General features: G+C 45.1%; 1 protein-coding gene across 2 annotated transcripts in view; it reads right to left on the minus strand.

Moving 5' to 3' along the window:
* Nucleotides 1-21,793, minus strand: part of LOC126285449 (homeobox protein PKNOX1-like) — a 656,766-nt gene that overhangs the window by 306,821 nt on the left and 328,152 nt on the right. The window lies entirely within an intron of this gene.

Below are 21,793 nucleotides of genomic sequence, written 5' to 3' on the forward strand. Positions count from 1 at the left end.
TTATTTAAGTAATTGTTCATTGAGTTTAGGTCTGTAACAGTGTTTAAACAAAGATCAGTGCAAGTAAACACTGAACTATATTGCCATACACAATCTTCATCCTTCAGTTGCCACATTTACATATTTGATAGCATGTGCTCAAATGGTTCTAATGGCTCTGAGCACTATGGGACTTAACATCTGAGGTCATCAGCCCCTACACTTAGAACTACTTAAACCTAACTAACCTAAGGACATCACACACATCCATCCCCGAGGCAGGATTCGAACCTGCGACCGTAGCAGCCGCGTGGTTCCGGACTGAAGCGCCTAGATCCGCTCGGCCACCCCGGCCGGCATAGCAAGTGCATTTTCTGATACTACAACTACTGATAGAACAAACATATACAGCGATACAACTGTTCCAACTTTTGACCGGCAATTTCAATGCAGGTATTCCAACATAGCATCGAAGTATTGCCACAATCTCCCATACACTCATGAGGCAAATTTTTTATGACCATATACTTCACAGCGCGTTGGTCCGCCTTTGGAATGTAATGCAGCTGCGATTCTGCGCAGCACTGATCTGACAAGTCCTTGGTAGGTTTCCGTAGGTGTGTGACATCACATGTCTACTCAAAGGGCACGCAATTCCTGCGAATTAGGGGCCGATAGTGGAGCTCATGTCCGATAACGTCCCAGATGTGTTCCATCGAGTCCAGATCGGGCGAATTTGATGGACAAGAGATCAACTTGAGTTCGCTATGACGCTCCTCAAGCCAATGTAGCAAGACTTTGGCCTTGTGAGACGGACAGTTATCCTGATGGAAGATGCTATAGACGACGTCGAAGACATCATCAAGCATGAAGCGGTGCATGTGGTCTGCAATAATGTCAACACAATCCACAGCTGACATTGTCCCTCTGGTTACTACCATAGGTTCCAGAGGAGAATGTGGGCCATAGCATAATATTGCCTCATCAGTCTGCGTTCGTCGCACGGTGCCTATTTCGAGCAGCCATTCACCTGGATGACGGCGCAACCGGATAAGATGATGGAGCTGGTGTAACAAGAAATAAAAGAGGGAAGTCAAATGAGAACCGAACATGCGTCACAGCGGGACCATGGAATGGTTGCAATCAAAAGTAAGCACTACATGCACTGAAACATTTATACCACTGGGAGGCGAGAGGGTCAATTCCTGTTTCGTAGAACGCGTTCGACCGCTGACGGACCCACAACTGCAACCACTCTTACACTTTCTCGTCCGACTGAAACCGACGTCCACGCATCTCCTCCTTCAGGTCGCCAAAGGTGTAAAAATCACATGGTGAAAGGTCCGGCCTGCACGGAGGATGCTGCGGTGTTTCCCAACCAAATCGCTGAAGCGTAGACTTCGTCCGATTGGCAGTGTGGAGGCGGGCGTTATCGCAAACAGGAAGATTCCGTCCAACAGCATTACTAGGCGTTTCTTAATGGTGTGTCGCAATTTCTGTTAAGTGTCTTCATAGGGCCATAAAGTCATAACGCCCAGGAATGCTGTCGGACGGAATCCTCCTGTTGCACAATAACGCCCGTCCCCCACACTGCCAATCGGACGAAGGCTGCACGCTTCATCCACATCTACATACATACTCCGAATCCACCATATGGTGCGTGGCGGAGGGTACCTCGTACCAAAACTATCATCTTCTCTCACTGTTCCACTCCCAAACAGAAAGAGGGATAAATGACTGCCTATATGCCTCTGTACGAGCCCTAATCGCTCTTATCTTGTGGTCTTCCTGCGAAACATAAGTTGGCGGCAGTAAAATTGTACTGCAGTCAGTCTCAAATGCTGGTTCTCTAAATTTCCTCAGTAGCGATTCACGAAAAGAACGCATCCTTTCCTCCACAGACTCCCACCCGAGTTCCTGAAGCATTTCCCTAACACTCGCGTGATGATCAAACCTACCAGTAACAAATCTAGCAGCCCGCCTCTGAATTGCTTCTATGTCCTTCCTCAATCCGACCTGATAGGGATCCCAAACGCTCGAGCACTACTCAAGAATAGGTCTTATTAGTGTTTTATAAGCGGTCTCCTTTACAGATGAACCACTTCAGCTGTTTGGTTGGGAAACACTGCAACATCCTCCGTACAGCCTTTCACCGAGTGATTTTTCACGACTTTGGGGACCTGAAGAAAGACCTGCGTTGATCTCGGTTTCAGACGGACGAAGAACTGGAAGAGTGGGTGCGGTTGTGGATCCGTCAGCGGCCGACCGCGTTCAGTTTGACAAATGGTCCCATCCTGAAGGGTGTTCGGTTTTAATCTGACTACCCCTTACACGATTCATCACAACAAGCGACATGTTTCTGTTGATCCACGGTCCAATAGCGATGCTACACTGGTCACTACAACACTGCTTGAGGATGTCTTTGCGTCGACATGGGTACAAGTTGAGATCGCCTGCCGCGGAGCCCCATGTTGAAAAATGTGCGCAGAACCTGGTGTCCCCATCATTGCATTCTATCGTCAGATGTGCTACAGATCACCGCATATCCTTCTTTACAGAAAGAGCAAGTCCGTCTGTAATGAGGTGTCGACTTCCAACATCCTGTCGACTAGTCGCGGTTTTACCGTCTTTCAATCTTAATTTATTAAAGCTTTACTTTCCGACAACTGTCCCTCATCTCAGGTCAATAAGTCTAACATCCTCTACCGTCTGTATGGTTGTGATGCTAGGAATTGAGTCACCCAGTAGTTTCTGGTGTATGTGATGGAACTTCGAGGACACCATGTAGCTTCTGTGGCTACAATTACGACGGTAAACTTCGATGTTCCTTGTAAACCGAAGTAGAAACGCCTATGACGTTATCTGATAAATCGAAAAAACATCAATTCGCTTTGCAGCAGCCTGCAATGTAATAGCATTTTTACTACCTGAAATTAAACACGCAATGGCTCACCTCTCAACGGCTGTCTGCTACCACTCCGTCACAGGCTCAGCCCCCTTCTACCTGCAATATTTTCTCCCCAAGTTCTGGGGGGCGGTAAAAGTATTGGAAGTATCTGCGACAGCCAACCTGAAACCGATATCGAACATTCTTTCTCGACGGAATGCGGCGTTGTTTGGTTATTAATTCGACGACGGAAAATATTCATGCTTTAGTTAATTACTTCTCTCTGGAATGTCGAAAACCAACGAAATTTTTCTGAAATATCTTGATAATGGGTTTTTCCTATAAAACACGCACGCAACTCATACCACAAGATCTTCTTTATCCCTCAAAATTCAATTTCTCTTGACGGGTGATAGCTTCGTTGGATGTGGACTCTTCTATACTCGCAATGAAACTTTTAATATGAATATAGTGACTACATGTAATGTGGGAATTCACAGGGAAGATGTGCGACACGCAACAAATTAACAGGAATGTACAGGTACTGGACAAGAAGACGTGAACGCCTATGAAACGGGTAACTATTCGTAAGCTGCTAGTCCCTCTTATGCTTGAATTAAAGCATGTATTCAACGCGGAATGCACCAATACAGTCGTAGGAATATGCACTTATTTAGGTCTGCAAATATGCAGATAGTTCAGAAAGTGACATTAGAGACGGAAACACTGTGACAATTCCAGATACAAAATGTGTTAAAAGAGTAACAGAAACTTTGTAATTTCACGTGTTGTATTAGTCCGATTCGCGCGATGATTTCGTCGTTGTGCCTGGTAAACATGTCTGACAAGCATCTGTCCAGCGTTTGCCTTGTTGGATACTTGGTCTGAACTGTTTTGGTAGTATTGACAGTGATTTTGTATAAAAATGAATGAAAGAATTTGTATTAAATTTTGCTGTAACAAGGAATAACATATAGTAAAGTTATAGAAATATTGCTTTCGCTGAGAATGCTGCAGGTAAAACAAAGGTTTACGAGTGTTATGAGCGTTCCGAAGAAGGCAGCAAAGACGTTGACGCTGACGAGCGTACCAGACGCCACAGCATATCATCAATCGACGAAATGCTGGAATGGCAGATCTACGAATCAGAATCTGAAGGTAAGTCGCATATGAATATTGGTTGATATGATTTTTTTCAGGTGTTTTGAGTATTAAACGTGTGACAGCATCGTGCTGTAGCGTTCTCGCTACCCACGCCCGCGTTCCCGGGTTCGATTCCCGGCAGGGTCAGGGATTTTCTCTGCCTCGTGATGGCTGCGTGTTGTGTGATGTCCTTAGGTTAGTTAGGTTTAAGTAGTTCTAAGTTCTAGGGGACTGATGACCATAGATGTTAAGTCCCATAGTGCTCAGTGCCATTTGAACCTTTTTTTTTTGTGTGACAGCAAAATTTCTTCCAAAGCTGTTGAATTTCGAAAAAAAAAAAAAAACAGCGGTGAATTCGCGTTGCTCGGGAGTCGCTAAATATAGTCAACAACGACGCAGAACTACTGCAAACTCTCACAAGTGACGAAGCTTTGGTTACAAAAAAATGGCTCTGAGCAATATGGGACTTAACATCTGAGGTTATCAATCCCCAAGAACTTAGAACTACTTAAACCTAACTAACCTAAGGACATCACACACATCCATGCCCGAGGCAGGATTCGAACCTGCGACTGTGGCAGTTGCGCGGTTCCGGACTGTAGCGCCTAGAACCGCTCGCCGGCCTTTGGTTACAAATATGACTTCGAAAGTATGACTAAGTCCCAGTGGAGGCATCCTGGATCGCCAGGACCGAAGAAAGCTCGATAAATGCTGTCAAATGTGAAGGTTATGCTCGCATTGTTCTTCGATTTTAACAAGACAGTGCACCAGAAATTCTTAGTTTTGTCACACAATCGAACGACCAATCGTAGTGCAGAAAGTGCCAAGACTGATAAAATTCTGTCGTACAAGCATCGTCAGTGCAGTAACTACTGTGGCAACTTGAACTAACATCTATCAACAACAAACGTGTATTCTACTGGTCAGTTGTGAGCAGGCATTGTTAAGTCGTGGACGTGTGACCATAATGTGAAAATTGAGGTGTATTATAAATAGTAATGGAGCAACATCTCTAAATCAATGTTCAAAACATTCTCCAGAATCCTCTGCAGATGAATGAAGTGTGTGTGAAGTTTGTCCCCGGGCGCAGTAACTCTTGAGCTAAAGCGGCGTGATTGAAATGCAAAACGCGAACAATGCTTCACTGAAGGGACGACGAGACTTGATATTATCAATTCGAACATATTATAAAACCGCTATGTTCAGAAACCGACATGAAGACAAACGACATTCAGGACATTGTGACGCGTGAGTTCAACCGCATTCAACAGATCTTTTCTCCGTTTCACATGGTTGTATGAACGATCTGTGAGTTGTACTCAAGCGGGGGAGACTGCGCATGGAACATCTGAAGCACTATTTTGCTCTGCGTTACACTTTACATAATCAACATAACAATATAGCTTTCAAAAAATTTTGTTCAACCCTATCTACACCAGTAAACATTAAAAAAATGCATATATATGAAGCGTAATGCAATAAATGCATTAACGTGATTAGATGTAAAGTTTTGCATCCATCAAAGTTGAATAAGTGTTTTCTGAAGTTTATTCCCTGTTTTATATATATTACACAACAGGGTTTGCACAGCGTTCTTACCTCATATTTTATAGTTGATTTTTCAGCTTTAGTTTTCACTGTATATTACGGCAATTTTTATTAAATACTTTCGTGCGTTATTTCGCAATTGTTAGAAACCCTGACTCTAATCGTATGAGGATGTAATTGCAGATCGTTGAATCAAAAGCATGTCGTCCATTTTCATATAGCTCGTAGTACCGTTACAAGATGTACTTTGCCCATACTACTGAAATATGTTTACAGTTTATGTATCGAAGCAAATAACTTCACGTACCAAATGGATAAACATCAGTCGTTTGAAGTAACAGATTTTTTTTACTTCTTCTCAAATTTAGTTACTGGGGTACAACATGGTTTCCTAGACATCTACTGAGTTATATCAAAATTACTGAGATAATATTTTGTCCCGTGTAGGACAAATTTCTGCGGATGCCCTTTGAGCATCCCTGGTAATATCTGTGAAGCTAAATACAGTTACCCAGTATTGCATACAATTACTTAGGCAGCGTATATCGTATTGATAGGTAGTAGACAGTTACTGCGTAATTTGGTTTCACATGTTACCTTCGTTTTTGGTATATCCAACAGTATTTTGAGGCGCCGGCCGTGGTGGCCGAGCGCTTCTAGGCGCTACAGTCTGGAACCGCGCGACCGCTACGGACGCAGGTTCGAATTCTGCCTCGGGCATGGATGTGTGTGATTTCCTTAGGTTAGTTAGATTAAGTAGTTCTAAGTTCTAGGGGACTGATGACCTTAGAAGTTAAGTCCCATAGTGCTCAGAGCCATTTGAACCATGTTTTTAATTTTTTTTATTTTGAGGTAAATTCACGACTACGTGCAGTTTTAGTCTTACAATAGTTCGATAAAATTTACGGAAAGATGTAAATCTGCCACTATGCCAAAGCTTTTGTGTTGCTTCTGCGTTTCTTTTGTACAGCTGGATGGCGAGCCCGAAACAGAATATATCACTGCGACAACTTCATCACATAAACTGTAACAGCTTCGGAGTACACCTGGACTCGTTCACGCTGTGCAGGCAGTTGCAGTTCAAATGCAGATTGTTTCAAGGAGAACCAGGCAGTTAAGAAGAGGAAAGAGCGACCTAAGTCTTCGACATGAGACAGTCCATAAAGAGTTCAACACCTGACGCTCGGCGTCCGGCGGCTGCGCGCAGCGGACTGCCGCTGGACGATTTACGTTCTTATCAGCGGGATCTCGGAGCTGGTTTCGTCGCCGGCCTTCTCGGCCGAATATTGTAAGTCAGACCCAAGGCCGTGGGCAACAGCAAACACAGCCTCGCGGCGCGAGATCTCGCCTAGGCGCTGCCACACACCTCTCTTTTTCCCCGTCCTCTTCCCGGGAAACCGGCACGCTCGCCCGATAAAATATTCACGCCGCCAGACCGCGCGCAACTTCCTCAATCATCATATTATGATTATTTTATGCACTTTTAACAAACTTGTTTCCAGGAGATTCTCCCCTCCTCCCTTCACGCCCCTGCGTCCCCTCCGCACGCCTGTGGAATAGGAAGAAGCGTTCCACGATGATCTTAACGAGCAGAGAACAAGTTGTGTATCGGCGCACTGCGGTGTCAGTTCAGTGTGGTTTTTGTCAACTTCACCCCCATCCCGCATGGTTCCCAACATTTCTCCGAGCGTTGCCTCCGAAATCAATCAGAGATTAGCTCGTACCCCGCTCCCTCCAGCCGTACCGCCACCATCACCATAAACACAGAATGTGCTTTGAACACACTTTTTTAAATTACAAAAGATCAATTATATTTAGTTTTTCTAGGTGTTTTATTAAACCACGAACTAATGAATCGTTGGAATCACTGGTACTGCTTCTTTCTAACAACTTTTTTTCTTTTTTTTTTTAAGAATGATGAATAACAGACATAGTGCGCATGGGAAGAATCCAATGCGTGGGGCATTTAGAAAGAATGAACTCAAACAGGTTAACGTATAAAATCCATACATTTTTAAAGAACAAAACTAAAAGACCGAACTGGTACAAACAGACGGAAAAAGACCTGTGAGAATTAAGGTCTCCAAATTTAAATGACAAAAATGAAATCTGAAAAATCACAAACACACGAGGTTTTGAGGAAGAAGAGAGAAAAACTAACCGACATATGTGGTCTATGCAACGAAAGCTAGCCCATTCGTTGCTTATGAAGGAATACTAGGCGAAAAGGAAGGCCAACAAATGTTGATTACGCGTGGTCCTAAGTGAACCATCCGCGAAGAAGAAGAAGAAGAAGAAGAATCAACTAAGTGCATCTCAAGCGCTGCCTACAGCCCCTCAGAAAATAGCTAACTATCCACACGGATGTTACACACTTCTTATAAAACGTGCCGCTTCTTCGCCAATCCGCTCTCTAGCGACATTTGCTTCGCCCACAGGTTGCACCGCCTTATAAAATCAAACAAGTTAAAATGTGTGCTCAATACTTATTATTTGTAAATCACTTGATTGTCTGGCTCCTCATTACTGAACTGGCAGAAATTGGGCAATTTCAGGTTAGCAAGGCTTTGTCTCTCACCACTGACACTAATAATAATACTAATAATAATACTAATAATAATACGGCATAGGTCCTTAGCAACGTAGCAACCATTACAAATATACTTTTTTGTTGTGTTGACCTCTCAATTAGTTAGTTTATCTGTTGTGAAGTGAATGACGGAGCAAATTATGGTCCATTTCTGGAACTACAGAAAACTCGAAAAAGGAATTTTCATGAGATATTTAAGCGTTTGTGGCGTATATGTCTCCACTTTACTGTCATTGATAAATGGTAGAAAGTACAAAATATGTACACTACTGGCCATTAAAATTGCTACAGCACAAAGATGACGTGTTACAAACGCGAAATTTAACCGACATGAAAAAGATGCTGTGATATGCAAATGATTAGCTTTTCACAGCATTCACAAAAGGTTGGCGCCGGTGGCGACACCTACAACGTGCTGACATGAGGAAAGTTTCCAACCGATTTCTCATACACTTACAGCAGTTGACCAGCGTTGCCTGGTGAAATGTTGTTGTGATGCCTCGTGTAAGGAGGAGAAATGCGTATCATCACGTTTACGACTTTGATAAAGGTCGGATTGTAGCCTATCGCGATTGCGGTTTATCGTATCGCGACATTGCTGCTCGCATTATTCGAGATCCAATGACTGTTAGCAGAATATGGAATCGGTGGGTGCAGGAGAGTAATACGGAACGCCATGCTAGATCCCAACGGCCTCATATCACTAGCAGTCGAGATGATAGGCATCTTATCCGCATGACTGTAACGGATCCTGCAGCCACGTCTCGATCCCTGAGTCAACAGATTGAGACGTTTGCAGCAGCATGGACTATCAGCTCGGAAACCATGGCTGCAGTTACCCTTGACGCTGCGTCACAGACAGGAGCGCCTGCGATGGTGTACTCAACGACGAACCTGGGTGCACGGATGGCAAAACGTCATTTTTTCGGATGAATCCAGGTTCTGTTTACAGCATCATGATGGTCGCATCCGTGTTTGGCAACATCGCGGTGAACGCACATTGGAAGCGTGTATTCGTCATCGCCATAATGGCGTATCACCCGGCGTGATGGTATGGGATGCCATTGGTTACACGTCTCGGTCACCTCTTGTTCGCACTAACGGCACTTTGAACAGTGGACGTTACATTTCAGATGTGTTACGACCCGTGGCTATACCCTACATGCGATCCCTGTGAAACCCTACATTTCAGCAGGATAATGCACGACCGCATGTTGCAGGTCCTGTACGGGCCTTTCTGGATACAGAAGATGTTCGACTGCTGCCCTGGCCAGCACATTCTCCAGATCATTCACCAATTGAAAACGTCTGGTCAATGGTGGGCGAGCAACTGGCTCGTCACAATACGCCAGTCACTACTCTTGATGAACTGTCGTATCGTGTTGAAGCTGCATGGGCAGCTGTACCTGTACACGCCATCCAAGTTCTGTTTGACTCAATGCCCAGGCGTATCAAGGCCGTCACTACGGCCAGAAGAGGTTGTTCTGGGTACTGATTTCTCAGGATCTATGCACCCAAATTGCGGTGTCTGTTCCAGTATAATATATTTGTCCAATGAATACCCGTTTATCATCTGCATTTCTTCTTTGTGTAGCAATTTTGATGGCCAGTAGTGTATTTGTCTGTAGGTAAACTTTGCAGTCAGGTTAATGTGATCCCTGACAAAAGTCTGAATAACCATATTTTACAACGCGCAATTGCAGGAAGGAAGCGCGTCAAGGAGATTCAAGAAGGTACCGACAGAGATGTTGGGTCTTGTCGACTCCAGTGCCGTGGCTAACTGCACTAGGTTGAGGATCCATGGCGCTAACAGTCCGATGGAGTTTGTCCCAAAAAAATTCAGTGTTCGGTTACACTCTGGAGAAGTTGGTGGCCAGTTCGTTTAGGTGCTCTTCCAACCACGCACGTACACTATGAGATGCGTAACACGCTGCATTGTCCTGCTGGTAGATCCATCGTGTCCAGGAGAAGCATACGGTATGTAGGGATGGACATGGTCCACAAGGATAGATGCATAGTTGTGCTGATTCACTGCGCCTTCCACAATGACGAGGTCACCCAGGGAAGGCCCTCCTGCATGGACCCTTCCGGTGAGGGTTCCAATGTGTTTGCTTTCAAGCCGATCACGACACCCGCATCTGTCCGATGAAGCACAAAACGTGATTTATCTGAATATGCCACCTGTTGCCGCTCAGTGGACATCGAGTTGGGGTGGTGTGCAAATTCTAGACTTCGTCTCCGATGAACATCAATCAGCATGGCAGCATGAACCAGGCGCTTGCTGCAGAGGCCCATACGCAGCAATGTTCGCTGAACGGTTGTTGAGGAGAGACCGTTGGTAGCCTCTTGGTTTATCTGGGCGTCAGTTGCTCAACAACTGGGGGTCTATTCGCCCGAGTAAATCGCCACTGCCGTGGTTGATCCCTATCATAAAATTTGAAGAAAAGCTTAAAAAAATTTGCAGCTTGTGAGAGCGAACGAACACCTACGCAGTGAACAGACTTAGAGGAAAGGAGAGGAGAGGAGAGGAGAGGAGAGGAGCAAAGTCGAGGAGGAAGCCCCACCTCCCTCCCGCAGGGCTGGCAGCCTATGTGCGTGTCCTGTGCTCCTGCGGAAGCAGAACTAGCATAATGCTCGTAGAGATCGCCGATCTCTTCTGGTGTTGCGAGAATCGTACTCCAATCCCGTCACGGATCAGGATTGTATCTTCACTCATTTCCAAACAACAAAGCGTTCGGTCTACAGTTCAGTTGCTTCCTGAGGTTGGCAGTGTGCTAAACGAGGTCGTTCATGTCCACCTTCTATCAGTAACGCAAGCATAGTTCGAAATACTCGACCTAAAACTGCCACGTCAAGTGTCCGCTAAATACTAACGACCATATTAATATTTTGCAGATGTTTATACTTAAAGGTCTTCACCCTCCATGACGACTGATATGTGAACCGGAGTATTTAGAATGGACTCGGTATCATTTGCTTGGAGCAATAAACATAGTCACTATGACTATTTCTAGAAGCAAGTACACGTTTCACTAGTAACAAAGAAAGGAACGTTTGGGAATGCGCCCTTGAAGTATATGATTGCGTCTGGATACGTGGAGATCAAACACATAGGCCTAATTTTGTCCCGCACTATCTCACAGTCACATTGATGGAACTGTGATGTCTGACCAGCTTTTGCACGAGGAGATAACGATGCCTTATGGTACATGCGTTATCATCGGATTTAGGTCACCGCAGTTTACGAACCGACGTTCTGTTACGAACGATAGACATAGTTGTTATTGCATGAGGACCAAGCGTATCAAAACTAAACCGAGCTGCAGCGGATGGATATGGCGTAATGCTAATGCCCGAAACTACGCAGTCAACATCGTGTGCAGTGCACTTGGTGTTCCTATGTGCAGCCCGTGCGTTTTATCGTAATGTCACATGAAGTAACCATCATATGACACTGCGTAACAAAGAAAATACGCGAATTATCCGTTATGAGACAATGTATAGTAGTTGCAATTACAAACGTAATTTGCCTCGATGAGCTGTAGCGCTAAAATGCACACAATCCGCTAACTCTCTCGATAACACCATCGTATTATTGCTCACTGTAACTGAGTATGAAAAACTGCTAAGATCTGCAAGCAATCAATACTACTTCATATTTTTGAAAGCTCGCCAGCATTTTGCAGTGCCTGGTGAAACATAAAAAGCTAAATAACGTAACTACATATTACACGCTGCTTATGGACTGACAGTAACAAAGCAGTTTATTTGCTAAACAACTTAACCATGTATACATTCCATTTACTGTAGTTAAATTTAACGTTGAAGTAAAAAAAAAAAAAAAACTTGATCCATTTTTCGGATATAATAAGCTAACAGTCTAAAAGTGAGGGGTGACCAGTACCATCAATATAACTGTAACCCACAGAAGATTTTCTCAGAATCAAGGTAAATATCTGCTCTATTAGGTTGATTTCTGCTGACTACTGCCGCTAGCGGGACGGTAGACAATTTATCTAGTACAAGTCGGCCAAAAAGTTCTTTAAATTAGCTTGTCGAACACACTCATTTCCATAACCGCAATCGTTTGAATAATCTGTTCAGCTGTTCAGTAGGAACAAGTCCACATTTGGGCTGCTGAAAAAAAAAACACTTCGCGAGCCCAACTGTCTCGAGGAAAATTTAAGTATATCAGACCAATCGGTTAAGTTGGATAATTCGTACGGAGGTCATGCTGCTGAACTGCAACATCAGTGATGGTCATCACGCAGCTAGTAACATTACTGCCGAAAGCGTCAAACAGATGCTACGGACAAATGTTTCTTAGCAACTATCTGTATCGATCAGCACAGTGTATGGCGTACAAGATCGGCAATTCTGTGTTTCATGCTAGTATCGATTTCCATTTATAAGGTTAACTAGCCGACCACGTAGACTAATTATGGGGGCGAATCAGCTCTCATGCCTTTATTTTTTATTATCCAAAATAAGATACGTACAGGTAATTACAAATACGAGGGTTGGAACTTTAATAGTGGCACGTACAAAACAGATTTATGTTTCAAAGTTTTACTGACCTTCAAAGTAGACATTAGCATTGTGTACCCCTTTCCAGCGATGTGGAAGTCGTAGTACACTCTTAGCAGTGCCAGTTGTGTTGACAGTTCGAGGGGCGCAGTCTATTGACCGACGAATTTGTAGCAGTCCGAAGCGAATGCCGTGAAGTTTTTCCTTCAGTTTAGAAATCGAGTTGAACACACGAGGGCTTAAGTCAGGGGAGTGCAGTAGGTGGTATAGCACTTAGCGGCGCCATCAGTCAAACAAATTAGTAACAGCTTGCACTGTACGTGCTTGAGCATTGACCTGCAAAATGATGGACAGGTCCTGCAGAAAGTGTCATTACTTCTGTCTCTATGCTGTTCATTTTTCGAATACAACCTACGATCAGCTTAGAGACAGTTGTTATGACACTTTCTGCAGGACCTGACCATCATTTTGCGGGACAATTCAGCAGCACGTACAGTGCTAGCTGTTACCGATTTGCCTGACTGATGGGGCTGCTAAGTGCTACACCACCTAGTGCACTCCCCTGACTTAGGCCCTCATGGGTTCAACTCGATTTCTAAACTGAAGGAAACACTTCGTGGCACTCGCTTCAGAACTGCCACAAATTCGTCGGGCAATAGACCGCGCCGCTGGAACTGTCAACACAACTGGCACTGCTAGGAGTATCCGACTTCCACATCGCTGGCAACGGGTTATACACAATGCTGGTGACTACTTTGAAGATCAGTAAAACTTTGAAACACGTAACTATTTTGCACGAGCTATAAATAAATAGTTGCCACTACGCTGATACTATAGCTCCCTACTTAGCACTCATATACAACCGCTCGCTCACCGATAGATCTGTACCTACAGACTGGAAAATTGCGCAGGTCGCACCAGTGTTCAAGAAGGGTAGTAGGAGTAATCCATTTAACTACAGACCTATATCATTGACGTCGGTTTGCAGTAGGGTTTTGGAGCATATACTGTATTCAAACATTATGAATCACCTCGAAGGGAACGATCTATTGACACGTAATCAGCATGGCTTCAGAAAACATCGCTCTTGTGCAACGCAGCTAGCTCTTTATTCGCACGAAGTAATGGCCGCTATCGACAGGGGATCTCAAGTTGATTACGTATTTCTAGATTTCCGGAAAGCTTTTGACACCGTTCCTCACAAGCGACTTCTAATCAAGTTGCGGAGCTATGGGGTATCGTCTCAGTTGAGCGACTGGATTCGTGATTTCCTGTCAGGAAGGTCGCAGTTCGTAGTAATAGACGGCAAATCATCGAGTAAAACTGAAGTGATATCAGGTGTTCCCCAAGGAAGCGTCCTGGGACCTCTACTGTTCCTGATCTATATAAATGACCTGGGTGACAATCTGAGCAGTTCTCTTAGACTGTTCGCAGATGATGCTGTAATTTATCGTCTAGTAAGGTCATCCGAAGACCAGTATCAGCTGCAAAGCGATTTAGAAAAGATTGCTGTATGGTGTGTCAGGTGGCAGTTGACGCTAAATAACGAAAAGTGTGAGGTGATCCACATGAGTTCCAAAAGAAATCCGTTGGAATTCGATTACTCGATAAATAGTACAATTCTCAGGGCTGTCAATTCAACTAAGTACCTGGGTGTTAAAATTACAAACAACTTCAGTTGGAAGGACCATATAGATAATATTGTCGGGAAGGCGAGCCAAAGGTTGCGTTTCATTGGCAGGACACTTAGAAGATGCAACAAGTCCACTAAAGAGACAGCTTACACTACACTCGTTCGTCCTCTGTTAGAATATTGCTGCGCGGTGTGGGATCCTTACCAGGTGGGATTGACGGAGGACATCGAGAGGGTGCAAAGAAGGGCAGCTCGTTTTGTATTATCGCGTTATAGGGGAGAGAGTGTGGCAGATATGATACACGAGTTGGGATGGAAGTCATTACAGCATAGACGTTTTTCGTCGCGGCGAGACCTTTTTACGAAGTTTCAGTCACCAACTTTCTCTTCCGAATGCGAAAATATTTTGTTGAGCCCAACCTACCTACATAGGTAGGAATGATCATCAAAATAAAATAAGAGAAATCAGAGCTCGAACAGAAAGGTTTAGGTGTTCGTTTTTCCCGCTCGCTGTTCGGGAGTGGAATAGTAGAGAGATAGTATGATTGTGGTTCGATGAACCCTCTGCCAAGCACTTAAATGTGAATTGCAGAGTAGTCATGTAGATGTAGATGAAAGTTCCAACCCCCGTATATGTATTATTCTACGTACCTTACACTATTCTTCCACATAGTTCTCACACCAATTCAAATATACATCCTATCGCAGCACTTAACTCGAGATGTCCCTTTGGTAGAATTCGCCTAGGTGACTGGAACCACCGTCGGACTGCTCCCTTGGCTTCTTTGTTGCACGTCGTGAATCGCTGTCCTACACTAAGAGGAACTTCTTCAGCGGACCGAAAACGTGGCATCACCATACCTCGCCCCGGGTGATATCCACATTTGCATGGTAGGTTGCCCAGATTCTACCTGTGATATGACCGGAGCTTGTCGACTGCTCTGACTGCTACATGTGGCTTCGCATTATCATGAATAATAACCACGTTGTCCACATGGAGAATTCCTTGCCACTTCTTCCTGATGGCAACCCGCAAACGTGACAGCGAGGAACAATAACTAACAGCACTGAAGGTTGCATTCATGTTTTAGACAATCAGCTAGGAACGCCTTCTCCCCGAACGCTCATTGTCATGCAAGTCTCCAGTACCTTTTGCGAACCCACAACACCATCACTGCCACATACTTATCAAAGCGAGACACGTCTACCTATCGTGGGCTGATTTGTGTGGATTTTGGTTGGTGTTTGTCCCTTGCTTCATAGAAAACGAATCACACTTCTTCGCTCGTACGTCGCTGACGCAGAACCGTCGTCTTCAACAGCTGACAGCTGCGGAGCTACCGGCCGATCAGGCCGGGCAGGTCCAAGAAAGCTCCGCAGCTGGTGATGAATATGTTGACTTAGTATTTACAGCCATAATTTGGCTGACGAAAGGGGAACAAAGCCTTTCTGATTAGCTATCATATTTCTGATCACAAAAGCACAGAAGACTGAGAACTTTCCAGTCGGTTAGTTGGAAGTACCAAACAGGAAACAATGAAGTAAGTTCATGATATGGAAATGTGAGAATGAAGAGTACACTACATCCTGCACAAAAAAACAACACAGCAGAAAGCTGTGTACATCTGACACGATTACTGGTAACTTACGAACTACGTATGCAGAACAACATTTTAACGCAGAATTTGATAATGTTTAGAAATCTTTGCGTAAGATTATAACTGCAGATTAACTTCACTACCATAGACCAGAATCCAACCAAAAATCGAAACAATGAACAAAGACTACAGAGGTAACTCCAAAGAAAACGAATACCGTTTCTCACTTGGAAAAGTTGATACCAACATTTCTTTCTTAGTGTATAACACTAAACAACGTATTTCAACAAGGCCGCGTCCTATCTAGGAGATATAATGTTTCATTCTTTGATCATTTAATGTTGGAGTTGACTGGAAAATGAGTACTATCGGAAAAAAAGGAAGCAATCTTCTCCCACGGACGAATTGATTCTTAATTCTCAATCTCATCAAACAAGAAAGTGGCCACATCCACAACGCCGAAGTATATAACAGAGTTAGACAAAACCAATTTTACAGACGAGATGAAAAAATCGGAAACTTCCTAGTTCTTTCTTTCCGCCAGGTAAATAGGCAATGGAATGGCAAAAGATTTACAGTACGTTTTACTAACTACCTATTCGTTTTAAGAATGTGAGATAAATTATTCACGAGAAACTTTTTCAGAAATTTTGAAGAGAGATTTTACTATGGGCAATTTATTCTGATCTTAATTTATATTATTTCCGTATTATGCACAAAAAGCTAATTCCGAATAGCAAGTTAGAGATTCCTAACTCAATTACATAACGATCGAATACAGTTTTGAAATGCCTCTGCGCACTATGGGACTTAACAGCTATGGTCATCAGTTCCCTAGAACTTAGAACTACTTAAACCTAACTAACCTTAGGACGTCAGGCACATCCATGCCCGAGGCAGGATTCGGACCTGCGACCATAGCGGTCGCGCGGTTCCAGACTGTAGCGCCTAGAACCGCTCGGCCACTCCGGCCGGCTGAATACAGTGTACTGCTTGACACAGTCATGTCGGCTAAATATCTTGGCGTATCGTTGCAAAGCCATATGAAATTGAACGACGATGTAAGGCCCGATTTTGCGGGCCCAGAGGATGTCTAGCGGTGGCCGTGTCTTCCTGGCCTTGGGCTTCATGCAGATATTGTACCGGCCAGCTAGCAGAATTTCCAAGTCGCGAAGCAGCTACTACTGGCTCAAGTAGGTCCTCAATTGGCTGAGTGCGTCCCGTACGGCCTACCAGCACATAAAAGTCCTTGACAGTTCCTGGAATCGAAGCCGGGTCCTCTCCATGCAGCCATCTACAGTGACCACTCAGCTGCGGATGTGGTCCTAGGACGATAGTACTGAAGGCGAACGTTCGTGTATAAAACACTTGCGCGACGCAGTCTTGAGCACTTCTCGATGTTTGCAATCCCAACACGTTGGTTTAAAACAAGACATCGAAGTAATTCAAAGGCGTTCTGTAGATTTCGTTCTGGTAGGTTCGACTAACACGTGAGTATTACGGAAACACTATCTGAACTAAACGGGAATTCCTTTAGGGAAGACGACGTTTTTTTCATGAAACACTACTGGAAAGAAGTAGAGAACCGGCATTTGTGACTAACTGCAGGACAATTCTACTTCCACCAAGGTACACCTCGCGTGAAGATCACGATAACAAGAGAGATCAGGGCTCATACGGAAGCTTAAAGACAATCGTTTTCCCTCGCTGCATATGCGGCTGGAACAGACAAAGGAATGACCAGTGGTGGTACATGGTTCTACCCCCCCCCCCCCCCCACGAGATGCATCGTAGCTTGCGGAATGTGTACGTAGACGTAGTTGATATCACTAGTGACCAAAGACTGACGACTGATAAAGGATATTTGAAATTGTTAAAGTAACTCATCTTTAATTTGTAGTTTCCATGCGCTCGCAAACTGCTTCCAATTGGAAATTGCGGCATGCAGACTGCAGGAGCGCAGGTTGAGATTGCAGAACCAAGCAAAGCGAGGCCGCCCTAATAACAATGCGAGGATTGACGGCTGGTGCCATGCACGTAGGGCCAGGGGGCCAACTTAATAACGCCAACTTCCGACGCGGATAAGCGCGCCCTGGGGACGGCTTTAATTACTTTTTCATTAAAATGCCCTATCCCCGATAAAAGAAATTCCGACGCTTAATTAATAATTCCAGACATTTGGAGCGCTTTGCGCAGTACAGATGTTGGCGGCGGTTCGCTTTTTCATCCAATTAGAGTCGACCGCCTACTCTGGCCATTAGTAGGGCGGCATCTGCCCCGCAACGGTCACTACAAAGTGAAAACGGCGCTCTTGCCGCGCGGATTATCGTGGCCTGCAATCCCACGCAGCTACACGAACACCACACTAAACGGGGAAAAATGTTGTCGAGTTGACCATTTCTACTCCCTTAACTAGCTATAATGAGCGTTTAGAATTCCCTGCCGCAAATACAATATGCATAAACAAAATAATCACAACTTATGATTACATGGCTGTAAGAGCATGTACTTGAGACTCAGAGGGCCATAGACGCGGGTTCCCAGGTAGATGCCGTGTTTCTTGACTTCCGCAAGGCGTTTGATACAGTTCCCCATAGTCGTTTAATGAACAAAGTAAGAGCATATGGACTATCAGGTCAATTGTGTGATTGGATTGAAGAGTTCGTAGATAACAGAACGCAGCAGGTCACTCTCAATGGAGAGAAGTCTTCCGAAGTAAGAGTGATTACAGGTGTGCCGCAGGGGAGTGTCGTAGGACGGTTGCTATTCACAATGTATATAAATGGCCTTGTGGATAACATCGGAAGTTCACTAAGGCTTTTTGCGGATGATGCTGTAGTATATCGAGAGGTGGTAACAATGGAAAATTGAACTGAAATGCAGAAAGATCTGCACCGAATTGACGCATGGTGCAGGGAATGGCAACTGAATCTCAATGTAGACAAGTGTAAGGTGCTGCGAATACATAGAAAGAAAGATCCTTTATCATTTAGATACAATATAGCAGGTAAGCAACTGGAAGCAGTTAATTGGTTCAATTCAATTGGCTCTGAGCACTATGGGACTCAACATCTTAGGTCATCAGTCCCCTAGAACTTAGAACTAATTACACCTAAATAACTTAAGGACATCACACACATCAATACCCGAGGCACGATTCGAACCTGCGACCGTAGCAGTCGCGCGGTTCCGAGCTTAGCGCCTAGAACCGCGAGACCACCGCGGCCGGCGGAAGCAGTTAATTCCATAAAATATCTGAGAGTAGGCATTAGGAGTGATTTAAAATGGAATGACCATCAAACATTAATCGTCGGTAAAGGAGATGGCAAACTGAGAGTCATTGGAAGAATCACGAGAAAATGCAGTCCGAAAACAAAGGAAGTAGGTTGCAGTACACTTGTTCGCCCACTGCTCGAATACTGCTCAGCCGTGTGAGATCCGTACCAGATAGGGCTGATAGAAGAGATAGAGAAGATCCAACGGAGAGCAGCGCACTTCGTTACAGGATCATTTAGGATTCGCGAAAGCGTTACGCAAGTCATACATAAACTCCAGTGGAAGACTGCAAGAGAGATGCTCAGTAGCTCCTTACGGGCTTTTGTTGAAGTTTCGAGTCAAGCAGTATATTGCTCTCTACTAAGTATATCTCGCGACGAGACCATGAGGATAAAGTCAGAGACAGAGCCATACCGACAATTTTCTTTCCACGAACAATACGAGACTGGACTAGAAGGGAGAACCGATAGAGATACTCAAGGTACCCTCTGCGGAGTATGAATGTAGATGTAGATAGATTCTATTTTACTGGACTTGGCCACTTCATTCAACACATCACATCACTCTACATGAAGGAAATTGATAGACAAAGGCTTTTCACAACACCTGTGTACATCACTTCTGTACGTCGAGTACATCATCTCTGTATGTCCGCTGTGTAGTTTAACATAAACTCTCTGTAACAGCATTTTCTGTATAACCACGAACACATCAACCATTGTGCTGTCATAATGTGTAAGTTGGGAACGATGGGATATGGAATTACATATCATCATTCGGGAAGTGTCGAGACTGGATATGGAAAGATCTGGAGCTTGTACGGGTGCTCATGACCACGATGCTGAGCGCCTCACAAATCAACATCATCACTAAGTACCTGTCACTTTAAATTTGTGAGATTTCATCAATGGCACTGTACTCGTTTCGGTGTACTTATGTCGGTAACTGTTCTTTGTTAAGCCTATGCAACAGCGTACCAGGTTACGGCTTAAACTTGTATATACACTCCTGGAAATTGAAATAAGAACACCGTGAATTCATTGTCTAAGGAAGGGGAAACTTTATTGACACATTCCTGGGGTCAGATACATCACATGATCACACTGACAGAACCACAGGCACATAGACACAGGCAACAGAGCATGCACAATGTCGGCACTAGTACAGTGTATATCCATCTTTCGCAGCAATGCAGGCTGCTATTCTCCCATGGAGACGATCGTAGAGATGCGGGATGTAGTCCTGTGAAACGGCTTGCCATGCCATTTCCACCTGGCGCCTCAGTTGGACCAGCGTTCGTGCTGGACGTGCAGACCGCGTGAGACGACGCTTCATCCAGTCCCAAACATGCTCAATGGGGGACAGATCCGGAGATCTTGCTGGCCAGGGTAGTTGACTTACACCTTCTAGAGCACGTTGGGTGGCACGGGATACATGCGGACGTGCATTGTCCTGTTGGAACAGCAAGTTCCCTTGCCGGTCTAGGAATGGTAGAACGATGGGTTCAATGACGGTTTGGATGTACTGTGCACTATTCAGTGTCCTCTCGACGATCACCAGAGGTGTATGGCCAGTGTAGGAGATCGCTCCCCACACCATGATGCCGGGTGTTGGGCCTGTGTGCCTCGGTCGTATGCAGTCCTGATTGTGGCGCTCACCTGCACGGCGCCAAACACGCATACGACCATCATTGGCACCAAGGCAGAAGCGACTCTCATCGCTGAAGACGACACGTCTCCATTCGTCCCTCCATTCACGCCTGTCGCGACACCACTGGAGGCGGGCTGCACGATGTTGGGGCGTGAGCGGAAGACGGCCTAACGGTGTGCGGGACCGTAGCCCACCTTCATGGAGACGGTTGCGAATGGTCCTCGCCGATACCCCACGAGCAACAGTGTCCCTAATTTGCTGGGAAGTGGCGGTGCGGTCCCCTACGGCACTGCGTAGGATCCTACGGTCGTGGCGTGCATCCGTGCGTCGCTGCGGTCCGGTCCCAGGTCGACGGGCACGTGCACCTTCCGCCGACCACTGGCGACAACATCGATGTACTGTGGAGACCTCACGCCCCACGTGTTGAGCAATTCGGCGGTACGTCCACCCGGCCTCCCGCATGCCCAGTATACGCCCTCGCTCAAAGTCCGTCAACTGCACATACGGTTCACGTCCACGCTGTCGCGGCATGCTACCAGTGTTAAAGACTGCGATGGAGCTCCGTATGCCACGGCAAACTGGCTGACACTGACGGCGGCGGTGCACAAATGCTGCGCAGCTAGCGCCATTCGACAGCCAACACCGCGCTTCCTGGTGTGTCCGCTGTTTGGTGCGTGTGATCATTGCTTGTACAGCCCTCTCGCAGTGTCCGGAGCAAGTATGGTGGGTCTGACACACCGGTGTCAATGTGTTCTTTTTTCCATTTCCAGGAGTGTACTATGAATTATTAAAACAACCTCTTGTGAACATTTCCAGTGTTGAGATGGCTGTATGGATACGTTACGAACGTCAATATATTAAAAAAAAAAAAAAAAATCAAGAAATTCGCAGACAAAGCCCCCATACCCAAACATGTCAAACCTTTTCATGATGGGCCTTTTTCTAATTCAGGACAAATTACC

This window comes from Schistocerca gregaria, chromosome 8 (genome assembly GCF_023897955.1).
Source record: "Schistocerca gregaria isolate iqSchGreg1 chromosome 8, iqSchGreg1.2, whole genome shotgun sequence".
Classification (NCBI taxonomy): Eukaryota; Metazoa; Arthropoda; class Insecta; order Orthoptera; family Acrididae; genus Schistocerca; species Schistocerca gregaria.